This window comes from Colobus angolensis, unplaced genomic scaffold (assembly GCF_000951035.1).
Source record: "Colobus angolensis palliatus isolate OR3802 unplaced genomic scaffold, Cang.pa_1.0 Scaffold206, whole genome shotgun sequence".
Classification (NCBI taxonomy): Eukaryota; Metazoa; Chordata; class Mammalia; order Primates; family Cercopithecidae; genus Colobus; species Colobus angolensis.
The window spans coordinates 5093419-5117091 of NW_012115222.1; the positions used below are offsets into that span (position 1 = coordinate 5093419).

Below are 23673 nucleotides of genomic sequence, written 5' to 3' on the forward strand. Positions count from 1 at the left end.
TGAGACAGAGTCTCACTCTGTAGCCCAGGCTGGAGTGCAGTGGCATGATCTCCACTCACTGCAAGTTCCGCCTCCCGGGTTCACGCCATTCTCCTGCCTCAGCCTCCCGAGTAGCTGGGACTACAGGCGCCCACCACCACGCCCGGCTAATTTTTCTGTATTTTTAGTAGAGACAGGTTTTCACCATGTTAGCCAGAATGGTCTCAATCTCCTGACCTCACCTCATGATCCACCCGCCTTGGCCTCCCAAAGTGCTGGGATTACTGGTGTGAGCCACCACCCCCAGCCAACACCATCTATTAAAGGTTTAGTTCCCTCCCTTAGCTTAAGATTTAGGGATATGAGGATCCTATCTTATTAATCAAACTTTGGGCCTTAAGCACATTTAAAAAAGCAATTAACATTCCAATGTGATAAGTATCTTTCCAGTTAACACCTTATCTCCAGATGGAGAAAACAATAGGATACATAACTAGTCAAGAATACCAAATGTAATAAAATTCTTGTTGGGAGTAATCTCTCTGAACCAAAACCTTTTATAACTACACTAAAATGCAAACACACAAACACACACACAAGCAAACAAAAAGCAAAACACAACTTTTAAGGGATAAGAAAAATATAATGTCAGGGTTGAATAAATTTAAGAGACAACTTATTGCCCCAAGCACATGACAGAAAACTGGTAAGAGCTAGTCATCAGTTTTATAACAGCGCAATTCACAACTGCAAAATCGTGGAACCAACCCAAATGTCCATCAATCAACCAGTTGATAAAGAAACTGTGGTGTGTATATATATACATATGATGGCCATAAAAATACTACTCAGCCATAAAAAGGAACAGATTAATGGCATTCGCAGTGACCTGAATGAGACTGAAGACTCTTATTCTAAGTGAAGTAACTCAGGAATGGAAAACCAAACATTGTATGTTCTTACTGATATGTGGCTATGAGGATGCAAAGGCATTAAGAATGATACAATGGACTTTGGGGACTTGATGGTAAGGGTGGGAGGGGGGCAAGGGACAAAAGATTACACATAGGGTGCGGTGTATAGTGCTCGGGTGCACCAAAATCTGATAAATCACCACTAAAGAACTTATGTAACTAAACACCACCTGTACCCCAATAACCTACGGAAAAATTAAACATTTGTTTAGAAAAAGAGCTGGTCATCAGAAGCAACAGCACTGAGAACAAACAACAGGGAAGAGGATACAGGGAAATGCATTCCTGCAAATAGCCAGCATTGTCTGCTATCATTAGCCTTCCCTCTCCAAAATGACTAACAGGATTACCTCTGGGATCACAATGTGAAATGAAAATGCTATATAATTATTCTGCCGAGTACTTCAAGGGAATCATTTCCCTAAGACTTTCACCAAGAATACATGCTTTTCAAAAAAAAAAAAAAGGAGAAATGCAGGGGCAAGTTAGGTTTGAGACTGTTTTCCTTTTAGGTCCTTTCTTCTGTTTTCTCTAAATTCTACAAAAGCAACCCACACTGTTTTCCAAAGTATCTCTTGATTACATCAGTCACCAAAATGAACTCATAAAACGCAATCTTGGCTACTTCAAGAGACTGCCGTGAAAAGTCACTAGGTAACAACTAAAATCAAGAGGTCCTTCCTTAAGTACCTAGGTATAAAGTTATACTATTTTTCTGTGTTTAAGTATTTAAGACAAGGTATTAGATGCTAAGGGGAGGCACAGTGGGGTCTCTAAGAGATTTTTCTTCTGCATGTGTACAAATGTTTTGAGTGCCAGTGATTTTCTATACAAATGTATATCCGAGCTTCAATAACCAATGGTCAAACCTACCACATGTATATCCACATGATGAGACTGGCAACAGATGGCAGAAAAAAAGGAAAGCAAGTGGCAGACTGACTTTGTCTTGATGGGGGATTTGATGAATTCAATATGGTCTGGGTACACTGTCTCTTCCTAAAGGGCTACAAAGGTAGGATATGCTGATATGAGGGGAAGAACTAGGGAAGAGAAAAAGGAGGCTAGCCCCTCCCTGCCTTCTCACCCAGCAGCTTGGTTCCACTGCTACCCTGGGCTGATGGACAAAGATGGTTAAGAAGGATGAACAAACAGTCATGGAAAACATCGAAGGAGCAAAGTACAACTACTGAGGTGCTTTCCCTCATGTTTCTCATTTTTCATCAAACATCCCACTGCAGCACTCTTTTGTTCCTTACTGCTAACAATTAAAAATGACAAATCTCAATTAGACAAAATGTCTTTCTTTCCTACACAGGGATAAAGAAGAACGAAAGTAAGCTGAAAGCAATATAAAATGTGCCCAACGATCACAAAAAAGCTTGGAAAGCACACAAACTTCCAAAGAGTGATGGGATTCTTCATTTCTATCCTTCTTTACTGCTGAGGCATAGTTACAGGTTTACTGTTGGAAAGAAATTGCTAAAGAAATAAAAAGTTCTCTCTGTATCCACAGCTATAAGATCTGGTAAAATACAGAATGAGGTTTTATGAGCCATTGCTTATGACAGCTGCAGAAACATTTAGAGAAATTGACCAGACAACATAATGTCAAATCTACTGATTTCATATGTCCCAGAGTGCCAAGAGATTAAGAAACTGTTACTGTAATAGCTCTTATTCTTCCTCTCCACAAAGGAGGTGACTGAAAGTCACAAACCAAACATTTCAAATATCCAGAACTCAAGGATCTGTCTGAAAGGAAATGAAGTTTTAAAAATTCTCCCAGAATATGAGAGTTGTGCTCCATCAAATGCTTGTGGCTACTCATTCCAATCACTGTACTATACAAACTAACACAATACTTGAAATGGGCTAACTCTAGAAAGTGTAAGTTCCCTGTTTCTGGGAGAAGTGGGGAGTCTGGATCATCAGTATCCAAAACGAGTAAACAAGAGGTCCCTTGCGATGTGTGAGAAAATATTAAAAACACTATATTTAGTTTTGCCACATCCTTCTAAGCTGTTTCCTATCCTTGTAATATATATGTTACTATACCATATATGTGTATTATTTATAAGTATAAATCAATATACAGGCATTACAGGAGTATGCCAAGACATATTTTACTACTAGCATGCTTAATCAAAGTTTAGAGACCACAGGACTGACAGCCACTTAGAACCTGTGCTTGTAAAGAGACTAAAAACATCAGATAGGCCGGGTGCAATGACTCATTCCTATATTCCCAACGCTTTGGGAGGCCAAGGTGGGTGGATTGCTTGAGTCCAGGACTTTGAGAACAACCTGGGCAACGTGGCAAAAAACCGTCTTTGTAAAAATTAGCCAAGTGTGGTGGTGCACACCAGCAGTCTCAGCTGCTTGGGGCTGAGGTGGGAGAATCACGTGAGCCTGGAGAGGTTCAGGCTGCAGTGGGCTGTGATCATACTACTACACTCCAGCCTGGGTGACAGAGTAACACCCTGTCTCAAAAAAAAAAAAAAAAAAACATCAGACAGAACTCTGATGTAACCTGACAGTTCATTTTCTTTTTCATTCTTGCTCAAATGTATCTATAATTTTAATAATCTATCTTGGAAAATACTTTCCGTTAGACAAGAAAAATATAAGCAGTAGGCAAATCTTGTTTTAGTATAATTCTTTTAGTCTTAAGTGGGATTGAGGTTGTGTTTGAACTTGGCAGGAAATAAGAACCAAGTGAGATGAAGGCCAATATATACACCCAAGGTAGATAAATGGAAGAGGTTTCAGTTACGTCTGTTCAATTACGTAGTATTCAGGTAAAGTTTCATTTTTCTTTTTTGCAGCACTAAATAAAAAATTTCCAAGATTTTAAAAATAGACTCCAGTAATTCACAGTAAGGCTGGGGATTAAAGGTATAAAACGAACAGATCAGAATGAAAAAGATAACCTTTTCTAACTCATAAAATGTCAAAAATCTCCCATAATAAAATAAAGGGAAAAGGTGTTCTATATCTAGCTCTTCCTTCAATAAGTACTTAGCCTCCTCTTCCTTTATAAAACCTGCAACTCAGCTCAATATTACTGTACAATTAAGTTCATACAGAAAATGTCTTCTCTTCCCCAGGTCTTTACAGACTGCAGTCTTTCACATGCTGATAGTGCCAGCTTTAGACCAGGACCCTGTCAAGAGTGGCAGAACACTCAGTAAACCACTACTAAGTAAGTGACTTTACTGCCTTTGTCTTCTATTCATGTCCAAGGGTAAACCACACACTGTATGGTAAACTTTTATGATGTATTTTTGAAATAACAGCAATTGTTTTACACATGCACATGTCACTCTTAGATTCCAAATACTCAGTCTTTCCTGAATTATAGGTCCCTAAAACTCAAGAGAATAGAAAGTGCTATTAAATTCACTGCTTTTCTGTATAAAAATACTCTATGAATAGAAACTTGTGAATCCTTGGTGGCACTAACCTGTCAGTTTATAAAAGATACATATGACTAATGTTGGTATGTGTTCCATTTGAGTAATTGCATAATTTCATTTTTTTAGAACAGAAAAACAATGAATATTTTCCATTTCACTTTATGAAGCTAGTATAACTTTGATACCAAATCATATAAGGGAAAAAGGAGTAACAAAAATCATGGGTCAACATGCATAAATCCTGTAAATTAAACCCAGCAACGGATTTTTTTAGTTCCAGAATTACAAGGTTGTTTTCTAACCTATGCCACTTTTTTGTCGTTTCCAGTAGCCTGATCTTCAAACTTGTCCTTTTTTCCTTTAAGCATACTAAACACAGCTCTAATTTCTACAACTGAAATTTGGGTATCTGCTTCTCTTGTCTATTATTTTGCTAGGTTTTCTTTCACTTAAAGCCCTGTTTTTTAATGTGCCTGGTCATCTTTGACTATGTGCTGGACACTGTATTTTAGAACAGACATACATATATATATGAGTACTTTGAGGCCTACTATATTGCTCTAAAAGAATGTTCAATTGCTTATAGCAGACACCTGGGAGTAACACCAAACTGGCTCGACCTTAACACAAGTTCAAGGCTTGAGTGCCTGCTGGGTTACTTAGGTGATGCAAAGCTGGCTCCAACTCTACTCACAGAATGGTGTATTTTTAGAGAACAAGCTGAAAGGTTTGGGAGGGTTATCAGACCACCTACCTTTGAAAGGCCCTGAACTCTGACTCCGTCTCCCTATATGGCTGCCAAAATCTTTGTTTCTATAGCTATTTCTTTCAAATTGGAAAAGGCATTCAAGGCTTACTTCTGTTGTTCCTAACTTCTCCTAGGTTTATATCCAGAAATCCCTACCTATTTTGTTAGCTTTCTGAGATTTTTTTCTTGTCCCACAGAAAGACCATTCTAAAAAACCTAGCTGAGTATCACCAGAGGCAGAACTAAATCCTCTCTAGCAACATATAAAAGTAAATTTAAAAAGCAAAACTTCAGTCTTAATGCTACTAAAACACCAAGCAATGATGGTACAATGATGTCCAGCTGACTCTGTCCTTTAATCCAGCAGTCCCCAACCTTTTTGGCACCAGGAACCGGTTTCAGGATGATTCAAACACATTACATTTATTGTGCACTTTATTTCTATTATTATTACATTGTAATATATAATGAAATAATTATACAACTCACCATAATGTAGAATCAGTGGAAGCCCTGAGCTTGTTTTCCTGCAACTACAGTCCCATCCGGGGGTGATGGAAGACAGTGACAGATCATCAGGCATTAGATTCTCATAAGAAGCACACAATCTAGATCCCTTGCGTGCACAGTTCACAACAGGGTTCATGCTCCTATGAGAATCTAATGCTGCAGCTGACCTGACAGGCAGAGCTCAGGCCATAAGGCAAGCAATGGGGAGCGGATATAAATACAAATAAAGCTTCACTCACTTGCCCGCTGCTCCCCTCCTGCTGTGCAGCCCAGTTCCTAACAGGGCCACAGACTGGTACCGGTTCGCGGCCCAGGGGTTGGGGACCCCTGTTTTAATCTACAATACCCAAAAGACATTCATTAATCACACCCCAATAGTCTCTCACAGCTCCCAGTAATAGCAATGTGGAAAAAGTCTCTTCCACCATTTCCCAGCTTCAATTGAGGCATTCATTCTAGAAGTGACCACACCCATAAATAAGGGTCTTTGCAAATACAATGTTGAAAATCTGAGGAAAGAGGGTTCTCTATGAAACTGGCCTCTAAGGAAGCAGACAGATACATAAGTCAGCTAGGACCCTTGGGGTTTAAAATACTCAAAATGCTGTCTGCAGACCCTGCAAGGACCACTTGAATTAAATGTCCCCATGCCTCACCGTCTTTGGAATGTGTTGTAACAAGATTTCATCCATACTCAGAAGCTCACTAAGGTCACATTATCACAAACAGTGCTTCCAAAGAGCAGACTTAAAAGAATTCAGAAAGTCAAACTACCTATGTGCTATTATTTGTTCTTAGCTCCAAACCAAACAGTTCCCTTAACTTTCAAAAGGTAACTTTTAAAATATGTTCCACAAGGCATAAAAATGCCCCATGTTCACCCACACATATGAACCATGACTAGGAGCAATTAGTTTCTACTCTAAATACAATTTTCACTGCTCATGGTACTTGTATTTCTATAACATAACACTGCATTAGAGAATACAGAACCATTATTCCAGGATTTGACATCTGCGAGCCTCTGGTCTGAACATTTTCGTCAACTGGACAGAATACAACCTTGTTTCCCATGTGTTTTACCTGAATAAAGCTTACCCATCACACGCACCTTCTCCCTAAAGCACACACCTTCTTGTGTTTGGGAACTTAAGATGGCACTTCAGCACTATGCTTGAGGGTCATGTTAGGCAGTGAAATCACCAATAAAAAGGACAGAAATGGGGAAAATATGGCACTAAATAGGCTGAGAAAGTGATCCTTATTTACAGTAGGGCAGCTGAAACAAGAAGGCAGATCATTACCTCCTTTCACTTCAGCTAAGAATGTGTTTCAGGGACTCACATTTTTCACTGCTCTGTAGATGTCCCCGAATGACCACAAAACTACCATAAAGATTGATTTCTGTGGTTTCAAAGCTTAGCAAGTAGGCAAACATGCAAATATCAAACCTGCAAATAATGATGCCGGAATGTAGAGTCACACATGAACCTCAAAGAGCTGTAGACTTGTCTTCCCAGGGCCCAGAAAAACAAAGGCAGTACTATACTTGCTATTATTCTGAATTACAGCTGTATCTGAACACAGCTTCAATTTCAAGTGAGAAACTCCACAGGGTAATAGCTATAGAACACAGCGTCAAGTATTTTCCTCCACCCACGTGTAGACAAAACATCCATATAGGCACAATCCCAAGTTACTCATTATCTTCCTTTCTGCATCAATCACCAATTTCCTAAGTTGTCAACACACAGACAAACACACACATACACACCAACTTTCATACAGAGAGATGCTTCCTGGATCAGTCTTTAATGGGACTCAAAAAAAAAAAAAAAAAAACCCACTTCCTGACATATAAAACATGATTTCCTAAACAGCAATCTTTAAAAGTACTGTTACTTTGTATAGCGACACAGCAGGTGGCAGGCTGTGATGAAACAGGAAATGAGAACAAATGTCTCCCACACACTCTTGCAGACCACCACAGGGAATATATCAGTACACAATCCTTCATATTTATCATCCAACCAACCAATGTCTGTAGGATTTCTCTTCTTTGAACTCACCCCTACCCACTGCTCAGTTACCCTTACCACCTGTCCAACAATTCTTTCCATATCAACAGAAGAAATTTGCTGAGGCTGACATTACAAAGGGAACTGAAAACTCCCACTTAAGATTTTGAGGAAGACCCCACTGAATTCAAGCAGGAAAAAAAAAAAAAAATCCCTAAAGTTTGTTTTCTCCTTAAGCCCCAAATAAAAAATATGAGTAAAGTTTTCCTAATTATTAACTAGATACAGCATTTATTCCATTTCTAGTTATAAAAATCTAATAGGAGCTCTTATCTCACCACCCTAGATATTAAATACAAATAGTGGTATACCCTTCAAATCCATGGCCCAGATGGCAAAGGTAGAACACAGACACTACCATCACCCACAAAACTGGAAGTATCCCAGGAACATCTGGGCATCCACAAGGCATCCCAGTCATCCAACCTCTGTGACAGGCCAGAGAGATGCCTAGAGAGCCAGGACAGCAGAAGAGGCTCAGCTCTGAACCCCCAACAGAAGCACTAGTTGGTCCCTGTCCCTTTACTTAAAATCACAGCTGTTCTAAAGATGGAAGGAATAGAAGAGTTCCCAAGCCTAACTACCTTGTTTATAGGTGAGGAACTAGGCCCAGAGACTAAGCAATTTGCAAATATAACTAGTGAATCACAGATTCAACTTTATGACTAGGTATTTACCTTACAAAGGGGCTACGGAAGGATGATTTACTAAGCAATTATGGCCAAGTCTAAGAATTTCTTACCTAATTCCAAACACATGCTACAATCTAGCCCATTCATTCATCTGTTCACTTACTCAATCTTTGAATAATCATTTATGAAGAGACTGTATGCCTGGCACTGTGCCATCTCAAACTACTTAAAATTACTCAACTGGGCCATTCTCTTTTCAGGCTCAGTGCCTTTGTCCACACTATCTACCTGAAATGCCCTCCCTATCTCTTTCAACTCCCACTCCTACTTCAATGACGGTCCACTGGTGCTGGCTACCTGGAGAAGCATTCTAAAAACAGGCTCCTCGGAAAGCAGCACAAGATCAGCAAAGAGACCTGCAAGGGCCAGGGAGGCGCAAGGAGCACCCAGCTCTCCCCTCAGACTCAGCCAATGCTCCCTCCTGCTATTACCACACAACTGTGACGTACCAGATGGTCTACGTTGTATTTCTGCAAGTTGGGGGACTGACCGCATTATATTTCTAACTCCCAAAACAATCTGGTTGGATGCTACAAGAAGGAGGCATTCCCTGACACACTGGACACCCACACCTCTCTTCAGGCTTTCTGTTTAACATATCTTTCTCTCCCACTCCAAATCCCACTGAAACAACAGAATAAATAGTATAATATACACCTCCAACTAGACTGCAATCTCCTTGAGGATAATGACTTAACTTTTACCTTTCCTGGATCTCCCAGTGCACAGACATAGGACATTGCATATTTTAATAATTAGGTTTTACATATATTGATGAATAGCTAACCATCTGTCTAGGTTTTACACATATTGATGAACAGCTACTCATCTGTCTAACTTTGAACATGCCCTAGCACAACAGTGATAATGAAACTACCTATTTATTGTTCCCAGACATACACAAGGCTGTTTTGAAAATATGGCAAGAAACAAGTTAAAATGCTTATATGCCATATAAAAGGACCCAGAGTCCTGACAATGAACCTAAAACCATTCACTGAGTTCAGATGTTGTAATACACAATATAGTAGGTACAGTAGAGAGTCTGTAATATGAAGGTACATATTGAATTTTAAAACGTATACTCCAGGCAGAATTCAATAGTGGAAAACTGTCTTCCACAAACCAGTCCCTGGTGCCAAAAAGGTTGGGGACCATTGATATAAAGTATATACATGTGTCACTTTTCTTTCTTTCTTTTTTTTTTTTTTGAGATGGAGTCTCGCTCTGTCGCCAGGCTGGAGTGCAGTGGTGCAATCTTGGCTCACTGCAACCTCCACCTCCCGGGTTCAAGCGATTCTTCTGCCTCAGCCTCCCAAGTAGCTGGGACTACAGGTGCATGCCATCACGCCCAGCTAATTTTTGGTATTTTTAGTAGAGATGGGGTTTCACCGTGTTAGCCAGGATGGTCTCAATCTCCTGATCTCGTGGATCCGCCTGCCTCAGCCTTCCAAAGTGCTGGGATTATAGGCATGAACCACTGCACCTGGCCCATGTGTCATTTTTCTAAAAACCTAAAAAAGTCATGAATTGTGAAACATGTCTTGCCTTGAGTGCTGGATATGCGACTGGAGACCTGCAATAATTTAATATCTACTTCATAGAGTTCTTGTGAGGAAAATGAGCATCAAATAGTAGCACAGTGCTTACACATAGTAGGTCCTCATTAAGAGTCAGTGGCTGTTGCTAACTTTCTTAACTAATTTGAAGAACATTAATATCCCTAAACCTTTCTGGTTTTGATTTCTTCTTCATGCTCACCTAAATAATTAGTAATTTGCTTAGTACAACAAATGAGTACTAGCTTACTGTTTCTTACCTTAGACTGTAATACCCTAAGTGCTTGAAAATAATTAGCTTACATTTCAAATTCATTTCAGCATTGAGATTGTGTGTATTCTCTACACACACACACACACACACACAATACAAAATGGATAACCCATTAACATGTTACATCATCTCAGGCAATAAGGTTGTAACAAAGGCCTTTTTTAAAAAAAAAAATTCCATTTTCAATTTGGTACTAAGAAACTCAGTATTACCAGGTCCTTTTGATCTAGCCTCAATAGGTTACTTACTAGGAAACAGGCCCTAAGCTCAACTCCCATTATGCCATCAGAAGCTCGCGTTAATGGACTCCAATCCACTTATTTTCTGGGAGATTTATCCGAAGCTAACAGCTATAAATGGTTAAGTCTCTTTTCACCATTCATTTTACCACAGAAGCACCCATGTGAAGCCCTCTAATAATAGATTTTCCAAAGTCCTTTCTGCTCTCATGATCCTCCCAATACCACAAATATTAAGGTCAATACTGACAAGCTAAAGATTAAAAAAATTTAAAATATATTGACAAGTGGCCAGAAGTAGGGGCTCACGCCTGTAATCCCAGCACTTTGGGAGGCCAAGGCAGGTGGATCACGAGGTCAGGAGTTTGAGACCAGCCTGATCAATATAGTAAAACCCCGTCTCTACTAAAACTACAAAAAAAATTAGCTGGGTGTGGTGGCATGCGCCTGTAGTCCCAGCTACTCGGGAGGCCGAGGCAGGAGAATTACATGAACCTGGGAGGCGGAGGTTGCGGTGAGCCGAGATCGTGCCACTGCACTCCAGCCTGGGTGACAGAGCAAGACCCCATCTCTCAAAAAATAAAATAAAATAAAATAAAATATTATATATATATATATATATAGAGAGAGAGAGAGAGAGAGAGAGAGAGAAGTACAGAACAGCCAATAGGAAACTACTGTCAACAAAGAAATGCAAAAAATACAATTTGCAGTTGTGTGGTCAACTTTAGGAGACACACTCATCGTTTTATTAAATTAAAATGAGTGCTTTAAAAATGCAATGACAAAAAAAAAGAATTCTAAACAAAACTGAAAAATCATACAGATGAAAGTTTTTTTTAATTTCTGAAAAAATCCCAGAGCTACTCAATAAATCATCAATAGTTAGACAAAATCCTAGATTGAAAATCTGTAAGAATATGACTACTTTAAAGCTTTTCTAGAAAATACTGTTCCATTTTAACAAACACTGGTATCAAAACAATAAATTACGCTTATAATGCACTCTTAGAATGTACTTAACTGTAACACATAACTTCAGAAAAGTTATATACCAATGACTAAAACACAATAAACCAAACTTATTGGCCCAAGCTCTGGGGCAGATGCTTTTTTTTTTTTTTTTTAATTATACTTTTAAGTTCTGGGATACATGTGCAGAATGTGCAGGTTTGTTACACAGGTATACAATATCTCATGGTGTTTTGCTGCACCCATCAACCCATCAACCTGTCATCTACATTAAGTATTTCTCCTAACGCTATCCCTCCCCTAGTCCCCCACCCCCTGAAAGGCCCCGGTGTGTGAAGTTCCCCTCCCTGTGTCCATGTGTTCTCATTGTTCAATTCACACTTATTAGTGAGAACATGCAGTGTTTGGTTTTCTGTTCCTGTGTTAGTTTGCTGAGAATGATGGTTTCCGGCTTCATCCATGTCCCTGCAAAGGACATGAGCTCATCCTTTTTTATGGCTGCATAGTATTCCATGGTGTTTATGTGCCATATTTCCTTTATCCAGTCTATCACTGATGGGCATTTGGGTTGGTTCCAAGTCTTTGCTATTGTGAACAGTGCTGCAATAAACCTACGTGTGCATGTGTCTGTATAGTAGAATGATTTATAATCCTTTGGTTATATACCCAGTAATGGGACTGCTGAGTCAAATGGTATTTCTGGTTCTAGATCCTTGAGGAATCACCACACTGTCTTCCTCAATGGTGGAACTAATTTACACTCCTACCAACAGCATAAAAGCATTCCTATTTCTCCATATCCTCTCCAGCATGGCAGATGCTTTTCAGGATACCTCAGTTAACCTTTGTCCAACCCTCTGATGGCATAATGTCAATTGTCTCTTTCATTTGTTCAATTACAATATTCTTAGAGAAAAGAACCCTAAAATTGAGAATGCTAGATTTTGATTCAAATTTTTCCCATAAACGATGATAGAAAGTACAGTACACTTGGTAAAAGGATATAGTTTAAAAGATATAAAGGGAAATAAAAAACTTTGTAATATAAACCTAAGCTTACAATAATAATCACTATGATAATAATGAGTTATCATGTATTAAATGCCACTATATGCCAGTCACTTCAGTGGGAGTTTTACAAGCATTCTCTCGATTATTAAAGTAGCTTGATAAAGTTATATCTTATTTTATTAACATGGAAATTGAGACTCAAGTTCGAGAAACCTGACTAAAGTCACACAAACTGTAAATGGCATAGCTGGAATTTATTTGAACCCAAATCACCCAACTGCAAATCATTGGCTCTTTCAATACTATTTGCCTCTCAAAGCAAACAACTTTTCATTCTTCTCAGAGCTCCAGACTTCCAAAGACATATTCACACTGAATCAAACTTAATTTTAAAATATTAATGTTTCAAAAATTATAATTAAAAATATACACGTGACAATTAATCTCATGTGTCATCTTGGCTAGGCTATGGTATCCAGCTGCTTGATCAAACACCAGTCTAACCATTGCTTTTAAAGGATTTTTAGATGGGATTAACCTATTTAAATCAGTAGGCTCTGAGTAAAACAAATCTATAATATGGGTCGGTCTCATCCAATGTGTCAAAGGTCTTAATAGCAGACTTAAGTTCCAGAAGAAGGAATTCTGCTTCCAAACTGCAACCTGGAAATTCTGGTTGAGTTTCCAGCTTTTGGACTCAAGATGGCAACATCAATTCTTAGGAGTGCAGTGGTGTGGTCTTGACTCACTGCAACTCTGCCTCCTGGGTTCAAGCAATTCTTGAGCCTCATCTGCCCAAGTAGCTCGGATTACAGGCATGCACCACCAAGCCCAGCTAATTTTTTTGTATTTTTAGTAGAGATGGGGTTTCACCATGTTGCCCAGGCAGGTCTTGAACTCCTGGCCTCAAATGATCTGCCAACCTCAGCCTCCCAAAGTGCTAGGATTACAGGCATGAGCTACTGCACCCGGCCAGTAATAAAACTTTTTTATTTTTTTAGACAGCGTCTTGCTCTGTCACCCAGTCTGGAATGTAGTGGTACAATTTCAGCTCACTCCATCTTCTGGGTTCAAGTGATTCTCATGCCTCAGCCTCCCGAGTAGCTGGGATTACAGGCGTGCCCCACCACACCCAGCTAATTTTTATGTTTTTAGTAGAGATGGGGTTTTGCCATGTTGGCCAGGTGGTCTTAAACTCCTGACCTCAGGTGATCCACGTGCCTCAGCTAATACAACTTTAAAACAAAATTTCCTTCTATTTCTCAAGTTTTCTGCATCCATATAATCAAACGCTGCCCTGAAACTACAAGACAAAGTATTCAAAAAGCTATTAAAGTTCCACATTGTAATTTTTAATCATGTTCTGACAAGAAAACAATAGTATTGATGCAGCAAAAAAAGCTATTAGAATCTCCGTTATCTTTGAAACTTTGAACTTTTGCAAACAAAATATATAGAAATAAATTATAAGATGAAACCAAGTGAAGACTGAAACATAGCTTTCCACCTTAAATTTAATGTACCAAATACAATAAATGTATATAACTGAACACTATTCTTACCTGTTTTATATATTGGGAGTCTGATTTCATGGGATAAAGGATTTTAAGAAGATCTGAGAACTGCTGTATGCAAATGTGCAGAGTCAACTGGCACTATAGTCAGAAAAAGACATAGGCTTCCTTCTCTGCCATGTCCCAATGATGTACAGTAAGAAATTAATTGCCCAAAACCTTAATTTCCTTACTAGATTATTAATATTTACTTTACCAGGTGTTATGAGCATTCAATACAAATGATGTCTGTGAAGCTCAAGACTGGGAAAGAATAGGCACTCATTAGTTATTCCCTTCTTACACGGCCTTGTATGTGTGCATTTACCTCAATATTAAATGAAAATGAGATAGAATGTATCAACCAGATCATTTATATTTCAACATACAAATTCACAGAGCAAAACTGATTTCTGATTAGAATTCCTTTTGATGTTTTTCATAATCTATGAACAAAAGAACTTATAGGAATATCTCAAAGTAACACAAAACTTAAAAGATACAAGAATTTTAAAAAAAAGAAAAAAAGATGTAGGTGTTATTTTCCAATAAGCACTATCAACAAAAACCATAACAAAACGTCAGGAAACCATGTTATAAGGAGACTACAGGAACACCTTGCAAATGCCAAAGAGAACTGACAAATTATTTCCCAACTTTCCTTTTGGACTCACAGCCCAATACAGATGAGCCTAGGGGAAGAAAAAAAAAAACAACAAAAAAATCTAAAGACAAAAATTAAAACTGAAAGAACTGTTCCTTTGACAAATAAGTTCAGGATTTAGGCAGAGTTTTCAGACACTAATAACCCAAGACTAAAATGGAAAGGACTTTATTTTTGAAGGGAACCTTGGCACACCAAAATGTGAGAAATCTAAAAGTGAACTGGTTTGCCAGAGTTTTGCGGTTTGCTGTTTTCAGTGTCTCTCCTTTTGCCTTTCTGATTGACATCACCCTAGTCCCACCCCTCATTAACTCACATCTGGATTGCTACAATAACTTAACCTAGTACCATTAGACTAATTTTCCTGCAACTCTGCTATCTAACCATGTCACTTCCAACAAAAAAACTAACATGGCTACCCTTCCTACCACATCTCAATTGGTCTGCTTCATATTCAAAGCCTTCCATGAAGTGATCATATCTTTCTATCTCTATTTTACACAAACCTACTTCTCAACACAATATTTTCTCAAACTGTCTCATTCCTGCCACCACAATAACACTAATTTTGCATCCATATTTTGCTCATACTGTTTTATCAACTTAAGATAACTTCTCTATTTCTGCTTTTCACCCATTCATTCAGTCATATAAGCATCTAATAAGTGCCTACTGTGTGTTTGGCATCAACCTAGTACTAAGAATACAAAGATGATTCAGATCTAGCTCTTGTCCCCAGGGAATGTAATAATCATGAGTCGGACATGTAAACAAATCGTTAGGACACAGTGTAGAAACCACTGTAATATTGTGTACAGGGTACTATGGAAACACAATAGGCACAGTGAGTCACTGCAAGAGAAAGTAAGACATGAGGAGAGCCTGGTCCAAGAGACTTCACAGTAGAAATAAAGTTTGAATTGAGTCTTGAAGGATGGCAAATGCACGACAGAGGGACAGGGTAAAGGCGTAATTGCGTTGTTTTTTTTTTTTTCTTTTTTGAGATGGGTCTTGCTATGTAGCCCATGCTGGCCTTGAACTCCTTGGCTCAAGCAATCCTCCTGCCTGATCAGCCTCCTGAGCAGCTGGAACTATTGGTGCATGCCACACTACTTAAGATGAAAATGAAAATGCACGTTATGTTCCAGGAACTGACAGAGATACAGCCCAAGTGGAATGCAAGGAGCAAGTAGGAAAGGCACATTCACAAGGACTTAAGTCTAGTTACATGATGAGGGGCCAAGGGTGATTTCTAAGCAGAAAGTGAGTGACACGATCAGATGTAAGGTTTCTAAAGGCTTGCTTTGAAAGGACTCTCCTTTCAAAATCAACAGAGCCCTCCCTACTATCACAAGCCTCATGTTTCCTTCCTTGCTCCCCTTCCCACTTCAGGTACTAGAACAAAAACAGCTGCCATCATGGAACATGTGATGTCCCCCACACAGTGCCAGACACTTCCGACATGTCATCTCATTTAATCCTTACAACTTCTCTATAATCAAGGAACCTACAGTCAGAGAAATTAAATTTCTTACTCTAATGCACGTAGTTTGTAAGTGGTAAATGGAATCCAAACCTAACGAACTTCAGATTCTGTGGTCTCCTACAAGTATGCCACACACGATCCCAGCCTGAACTGCACTCTCCTCATCCTCTCACTATTTCACATTTGTGTCCCCTCTGTTTTACCTATCTTATAATTTGCTCCCAGATCCAGTTCAATGTCTTGAGTAAGGCCACAAATTAGCTATGGACTTACACTGAGCAAGTCACTCACCTTCGCTAGTTTCTTCACTGAAATTAGGTGGCCACTCAGATCATTTCCATTATCTCCTGCCACACAATCTGGGTTAGTTATTTTTATTGTTGGGCCGGAGTTTTGCTCTTGTTGCCCATCCTGGAGTGCAATGGTATGATCTTAGTTTACTGCAACCTCCACCTCCCGGGTTCAAGCAATTCTCCTGCCTCAGTCTCCCAAGTAGCTGGGATTACAGAGTTATTAATACAAACCACAAACGCTGGTATATAACAGGGCAAGTGGGCTTATCCAGTCTGGGATGCCAAGTTCCACCATGATGTAATGCATCAGTAATTTATTAATAGCCCATCCATCAATATGTATTCAGAACATCTCTCAAACCAGGAAGCTGAGCCTGAGTTAATAATATAATCAACAATGAAGCCTCTCCCTTATCTCTGAGTAGGTTTCTTATTTTGCTAATACAGCCTCCTCAAAGCATGGATATTCTGCCTGCGAAGACCTGAGCTAGAGGCCACTTCACTACCAGATGAGTCTAAGAAAACACACATGCACTAGGCTGCAGGGAACACAACAGAAGCAGCTGCCTATGCAAAATAAAAACAGAGCCTGTCATACCACAGTCATCTTGCAAGAAAATCTTCTGTGAGATGTTTTTTCCTGAAGGGAGAAAATTTTACATGTTATAAAACAGAACAATATATAGATATTACCTTCCTTGAAGAGCCCTTGTTGCTTTGATTGCAGCTGACAGGCCTTTCCTTTAAAATACATGTAAACATGTAGGTAGCTTTTTGTGAGTTTTTTTCTCCCCCATTAATCACCTTCTTTCATGCTACAGGGAAACCAAGTAGGTGGGCAAAAATTCCTGGATGTTTTTGGGATGGTACTCAGAACACCCACACCCACAGACAGAAGAAATATTTCAAGTCTACATAAACAGTCTTAGGAGATAATTTGGGTAACAAGAAACATTAGTGTAAGACAAAATATTTACATATTGAGACATAAGAAGACATTACAGAAAAATGGGAACCGTGTATAAGAACTAAAAAACTTAAACCTGAATCCTTTAAGATGTGTTTTCTAATGATTCATTCAAACACCAGACTCCCAAATCACCAAATCCATCATTCTTCATTTCAGTGAGTATTTGCTGGAGACAGGAAACATATGAATCTTATCAAATAACTATCTTAGAAGAAACAAAATCAGACTTAAATATACACCTGCCAAGCAAACTGAAATAACCATAGATGAGTTTTTATCACAAAAAGCAATGGTTTCAAGAAGCAGACACATACAAAGATGTACAAAATGCAAAGCACCGTAAAATCTAGTCATCCTCAATATCCTTACGTTACAGGTATGAAATACAACTGACCAAAAACTAGCATCCACTCAACTACACAGTCAGCAGGCTTAAGATAAAATCCTTATAATGCCTCTAAGCACACTTCCAAGAACTTACGACATTTAGAACAGAAATGAGGTAGCTAATAGAGACGAAGTTTTAGAAAACTACATCATAGACAAAAAATAAATATGAGAGAACCTCTTTTTAGAACGATCAAATATACTCAATGACATAAACTGATGGTTTATTTTTAAAAAGGGATGAAGTCTGCTATTATCTGTCAAACAAGAACAAATCCTTCTAAAGAGGACTTCCAATTGTGATTTAATTCGTTATGTACTGAACTGCACATAAAAATATATAATATGTTTAGTTAGAGCACATAATATTTATGTAAGAAGGAAAAAAAGAACATCCTCAATAGAGATTAAATGAGGGTGATATACATAACATGTATTTTCAACTTCCCAACCAACCCTTCAGGCTTAGGCTACAGTTTGACAGCTGTCAAAAAAAAAAATGACAGAGTCTTGCTGTGTCACCCAGGCTGGAGTGCAGTGGTGTGATCTTGGCTCACAGAAACCTCCCTGGGCTCAAGCAATTCTCCTGCCTCAGTCTCCTGAGTAGCTGGGATTACAGGTGCCCACCATCAAGCCTGGCTCATTTTTGTGTTTTCAGTGGAGACGGGGTTTCACCATGTTGGCCACGCGGGTCTCAAACTTCTGACCTCAGGTGATCCACCCACCTCGGGCTCCCAAAATGCTGGGATTACAGGTGTAAGCCACGGCACCCGGCCAGCTGTCAAATTTTTAAAATAAATTTCTATATGGTTTGGGATAGTCAGGAAGTTTTCAGAGAAGACAGGCAACCTAGTGAAACGAGAGACTGGCCTGCCCCATGAAATCCGCTTACCCATAAAAGATAGCAAAGGGAGTGGTAAGGAATGAGGGCTGGCCAAATAAAGTCCTTCGCCACATCCAGAAGCCTGTGAAACAGACATCACTGTGCCTCTGAAATACAAACAAATATACCTTCCACTACCAAATACCATTTCTTGGAGAGGGTACAGGAGAGAACAAGGTAAGGACACCAATCTGTGTTTCTCTGAATCTGTTTCCTCTTAGTTCTTGTGGGGAAACAACACTTTGGAAAGCTTAAGAACCTCAATACAGATTGCGTTTTCCTTATCCTTACAGCTTTTTAACAGCCCAAGTAGGCTATGAACTCCCTGAAAGCGCATACGCTTTTATGAAGCTCACAGTCCTCAAAGCTTTGCCTACAGGAGATGCATAGTAAATGTATGTTTATTAATTCACGTGTTACAATTTTAAAGAAAATAGAATTACACATATAGTATACCTACCAACTAAAGTAAAATAAGCCATATAGCTTCTTAGCAGAGTACAAACCCAGAAGCAGCTGTCTGTCCCATGAAGTACAAGTCTGCATACATAATCTCCTATTTCCAGGTTTTGATGCTTATTCTGGTGTTTGTTGTTTTACAGGCTCAAAAACAGAGACGGTATATAGGGTGGTGGAGAGAGCTCTAGTCTAGAAGTGCGAAACCTGATCTTAGGCAATTGCTATTTCCCTGGACCTCAGCTTCCTCACCTGTATAATGAGGGTGGTCGACTAAATGACTTCCAAGTTCTACAAGGTCCCTTTATGCCTGACTAGTTAAGTGCCAAACAGGTATTACTGGAGAAATTCAGGACAGATCAATGAGTTGGTGGTTGGGGGAGGTAGGAGGGAGGGTGAAGAACTCTTCAAGGATGAAGATGGCTCAGGTCAGGCCCTGAAAGACAAACACACACCAGATTTGGTAAGGTCGTACAGGGAAGAAACAGAAACCGGGAGCAAGAGGAGCCCACATAGGCAAGCATCAAGTACCAGAGAAAAGAAAAAGGAGCAGAGGATGGATCGACCATGGGTGGGTGCCGCACTGGCTGCTCTATGTTCACCATTCTATTTAATCCTTACAATCCCATAAGGGAAACACTATGGTTCATTTTTAATACCTGAGGAAATTATGGAACTTTATATCCAAGGAGGCCTGACACACAGCAGCAGGCAGCTGAAGCACGGCTGGCCTGAGATCCATCTGCCTCCGCAGCCCATGCTCTAACCACTGCACCACACTGCCCTTTCAGCAGCACTGGGCAGCAGCAGAAGTGACTGGGCCAGTTCTACTCTATCTTTACTAAAGAAAGAGGACTGAAATATAAAAACATAAAAATGCTACTTGATTCTTATTCCATAGACAAGAGACTTTTTAATGCCACAGTAACTGTATAATCTCTTCCAAAAAGTGTCCCCAGCTAGATCCTCAATTTTATTAAGCTCAAGAAAAATAATCATCAATTGTATGCTTGCTTTGCACTAAACACCACATAAACACTATTAATGCCTTTATTTCTTTTTTATATTTATTTATTTATTTTTGAGGCAGACTCTCTCTCTGTTGCCCAGGCTGGAGTGCAGTGGCATGATCTCAGCTCATTGCAATCTCTGCCTCCCAGGTTCAAGCGATTATCCTGCCTCAGCCTCCCGAGTAGCTGCAACTACAGGTGCACGCCACCGTATTTTTAGTAGAGACAGGGTTTCACCATGTTGGCCAGGATGGTCTCAATCTCTTGACCTTGTGATCTGCCCACCTTGGCCTCCCAAAATGCTGGGATTACAGGCATGAGCCACCGCACCCGGCCTAATGCCTTTATTTCATTTAATTCTCACATCAATCATATAAAGTAGGTATTTTTTTACAGGTAATAGGGTATAATTTTACCCTATCTTTTTACAAACAAGAAAACTGAGGCTTCAAGAGGCTGAGTAAGTAGTCACCCTAAGCAGGTGTCAAATTCATAGCTGAGTCAATCCCCAGTAAGTGGTTATAAACATCTGTCGCCACATTTCACACACTAGGAAGAGAATGATAAAGAAAGGATGCGTCCAGGCATGGTGGCTCATACCTGTAATCCCAGCACTTTGGGAGGCCAAGGCAGGTAAATCACCTGAGGTCAGGAGTTTGAGACCAGCCTGGCCAGCATGGTAGAATCCCATCTCTACTAAAAATACAAAAAATTAGTTGGGCGTGGTGGCAGGCACCTGTAATCCCAGCTACTCGGGAGGCTGAGGCAGGAGAATTGCTTGAACCCGGGAGGTGGAGGTTGCAGTGAGCCAAGATTGCACCACTGCACTCCAGCCTGGGCAACAAGAGCGAAACACCATCTCAAAAAAAAAAAAAAAAAAAAAAAAAAAAAAGATGCACAAAGTTCTCACTAATCAAAGGAATAAGGTGGCAGAAGAAAAGGCAACACAGTAGAGCAAGGAATCCTGATACCATGAGGAACCACTGGCCTCCTGGCCCGCTCCTCTTCAGTAGAAGAAGGGGTCGGGTGGGAAAAGCCTCCAAGGCTCTAAGGTGGCTGTGGTCTTAGAAGTCTATGAATAATCAATGGCTTCCCTCTTAATCAGGGCCAAATGCTCCACACTGAGTTTTGTAGTCTCCAAGCCAGGAACAGTGTCTAGCATAAAGTAAACACTAAAGAAATAAAATGTTCTGTTTTTCACCTAAGTAAACTTCAGGCTAAGAGAAGTGACCTTACAATATATGGAGTGGGTTAATCTTGAAACCCTAAGCAATCGGTTCATTAAAATGTCAAAGTCCTTATTTACCCCGGTTTCTTCTCAATATAACAGAATATCAGTATCCTACGGGTTGTGTTATAGCATCGTTGCCATTAGAATACTGGAAATGACCCCTAAATTTAGGAAAGAGGAACAAGTGGTACCAGTCCCCAAAAGTTAACGTTACAGCCACATTGTATAGAAGGCATTTTATTCTGAGGCAGAGAACAGCCTCTATAACCAGATCCTAGAGTGCACAGCCTGACTCCTCACAAATAACTATGTGGCCTCTGTGCCTCGGCTTCCTCCTCCGTAAACTGGGAGAGTGCTCCATCCGCACTGGGTTGTGCTGAGGATTAAATTAATCTAAGAAAAGCACTCAATACCATGCCTAGCACATAGTAGTTACTCAATAAATGTTAGCTATTAAGTGCTGATATTAATGATGCTAGTCTTACAAATGCACCTGAAAATCAATGACGTTGAAATGAAATTGGAGGCAGCAGAACTATTTAGAACAACAAACCAACCCACCTCAATAATAGGTATAATAGGCAGTACTGTTTGTTGAGAGAATATTCTGCAAAACACTAGTGATGATGCTTAGAAAATAAAAAGAAACATTTGAGCAAAGACTCTAGATTTCTCCTACCTTAACACTTTTTCCCAATAATAAAACCTATCTTTGGCCAGGAGCAGTGGTTCACACCTGTAATTCTAGCACTTTGGGAGGCTGAGGCGGGTGGATTGTCTGAGCTCAGGAGTTTGAGACCAGTCTGGGCAACATGGCAAAACCCCGTCTCTACTAAAATACAAAAATTTAGCCGGGCATGGTGGTGTGCACCTGTAATCCCAGCTACTCAGGAGGTTGAAGCACAAGAATCATTTGAACCCAGGAGATGGAGGTTGCAAAGAGCCAAGTTCATGCCACTGCACTCCAGCCTGGGCGATAGAGCAAGACTCTGTCAAACAAAACAAAACAAAACAAAACCCTATCTTTCATTATGAATGTTTTGAATTATACAAGATTGTGCAAGAAAACGGGGGAAGCTGAAGTGATGGTTATTCTTGGATACGCAGTGCAAAGCACCTTGAGTTGCAATCAGGGGCTGTGTGTTTTGACAGGTAACAAAAGGAATGATTTTTTTATCCGACGAACAAGCAGAAACCAATGAAAGGAATGATTTTTTATAAGAGAAAAATAAGCAGAAACCAAGAATATGAACACAGCTTGTTATCCTACTGTTACATTTATGGCTCTCCTGGAGAACACCCTGAAGATGGGTCCCTGCACCTGTCTTCCCTTCATTAGACACACAAGGATACTGACCAGAAGAGAGTCTGCTCTCTCAGACACAAGATCCCTGTGATAACTTGGTTTGAAATTTCTGCCAGGCTTCAGTTAGAACTCAGAAATGCATAGCCTCGGGATACTTCCAGCTCCTCTCCCATTGCTCTCTAGTTAAAGCCAAAGAAAAGTGTAACTTCCACTGGGTGACCACAGGTTCTTCTAAGCAACCATTCCAGGAAGGAAAAAAGGCTGATTCCCCTTGGGGAAGAGCAGCGTAGGCACTCCAACTCAATAACCCCAGAGACTCAGTAATGTGTTCCAGTTACCTACTGCTGCACAACAAGCTATTCCAAAGCTCAGTGGCTTAAAACAACTACCACTTTTATCTCATGATTTTGAGAGTCAAGAATTTGGGAAGGGTTCAGCTGGGTGACTCATGTACTCCACATGGTACTGCCTGAAGTCACACCAGAATCAGACTGACTGGTACTCAGCTGGCAGGTGGGCTGATCATGCCTGGTGCCTTGATGGGGATGGAGGAAAGGCTGGACACAGCTATGAATACTCACCAGAAATGCCTGCTCATGTCCTCTCAAATATGGTGGTCTCAGGATAGTTGAACTTCTTTCTACAAGGCAGCTTAGGATCCAAAAGGCAGGTGGAAGCTGCCCATCCTCTCAAAGGCTAAGCCTAGAACTGCCATATCATCACATATACTATCCCATATTGGTTAAAGCAGTTACAGCCCAGTCCACACACAAAAGGAGGAGTGTCAAAGCATTTGTGGTCATCTTTAATCCATCATAACAATCAAAATCAGAGTTGCATCCTAGACAGCCGTGATTTATTAACTACTGAATATTGAAAAGTAAACACCTCAGATTAAAAAAAATAATTTGAAAGAAGAGAAAAGGTAATTCTCAGAGCAACAGATATTCTCATAACCTACTAACTTAGAGTTTAAGAC

The 23673-nt window shown here is 39.8% G+C and overlaps 1 protein-coding gene across 1 annotated transcript in view; it reads right to left on the reverse strand.

Annotated features, from left to right (window-relative positions):
• The window catches only part of LOC105511892 (laminin subunit gamma-1), a 105556-nt gene that overhangs the window by 54260 nt on the left and 27623 nt on the right, over nucleotides 1-23673 (reverse strand). The gene's annotated exons all lie outside the window — the stretch shown is intronic.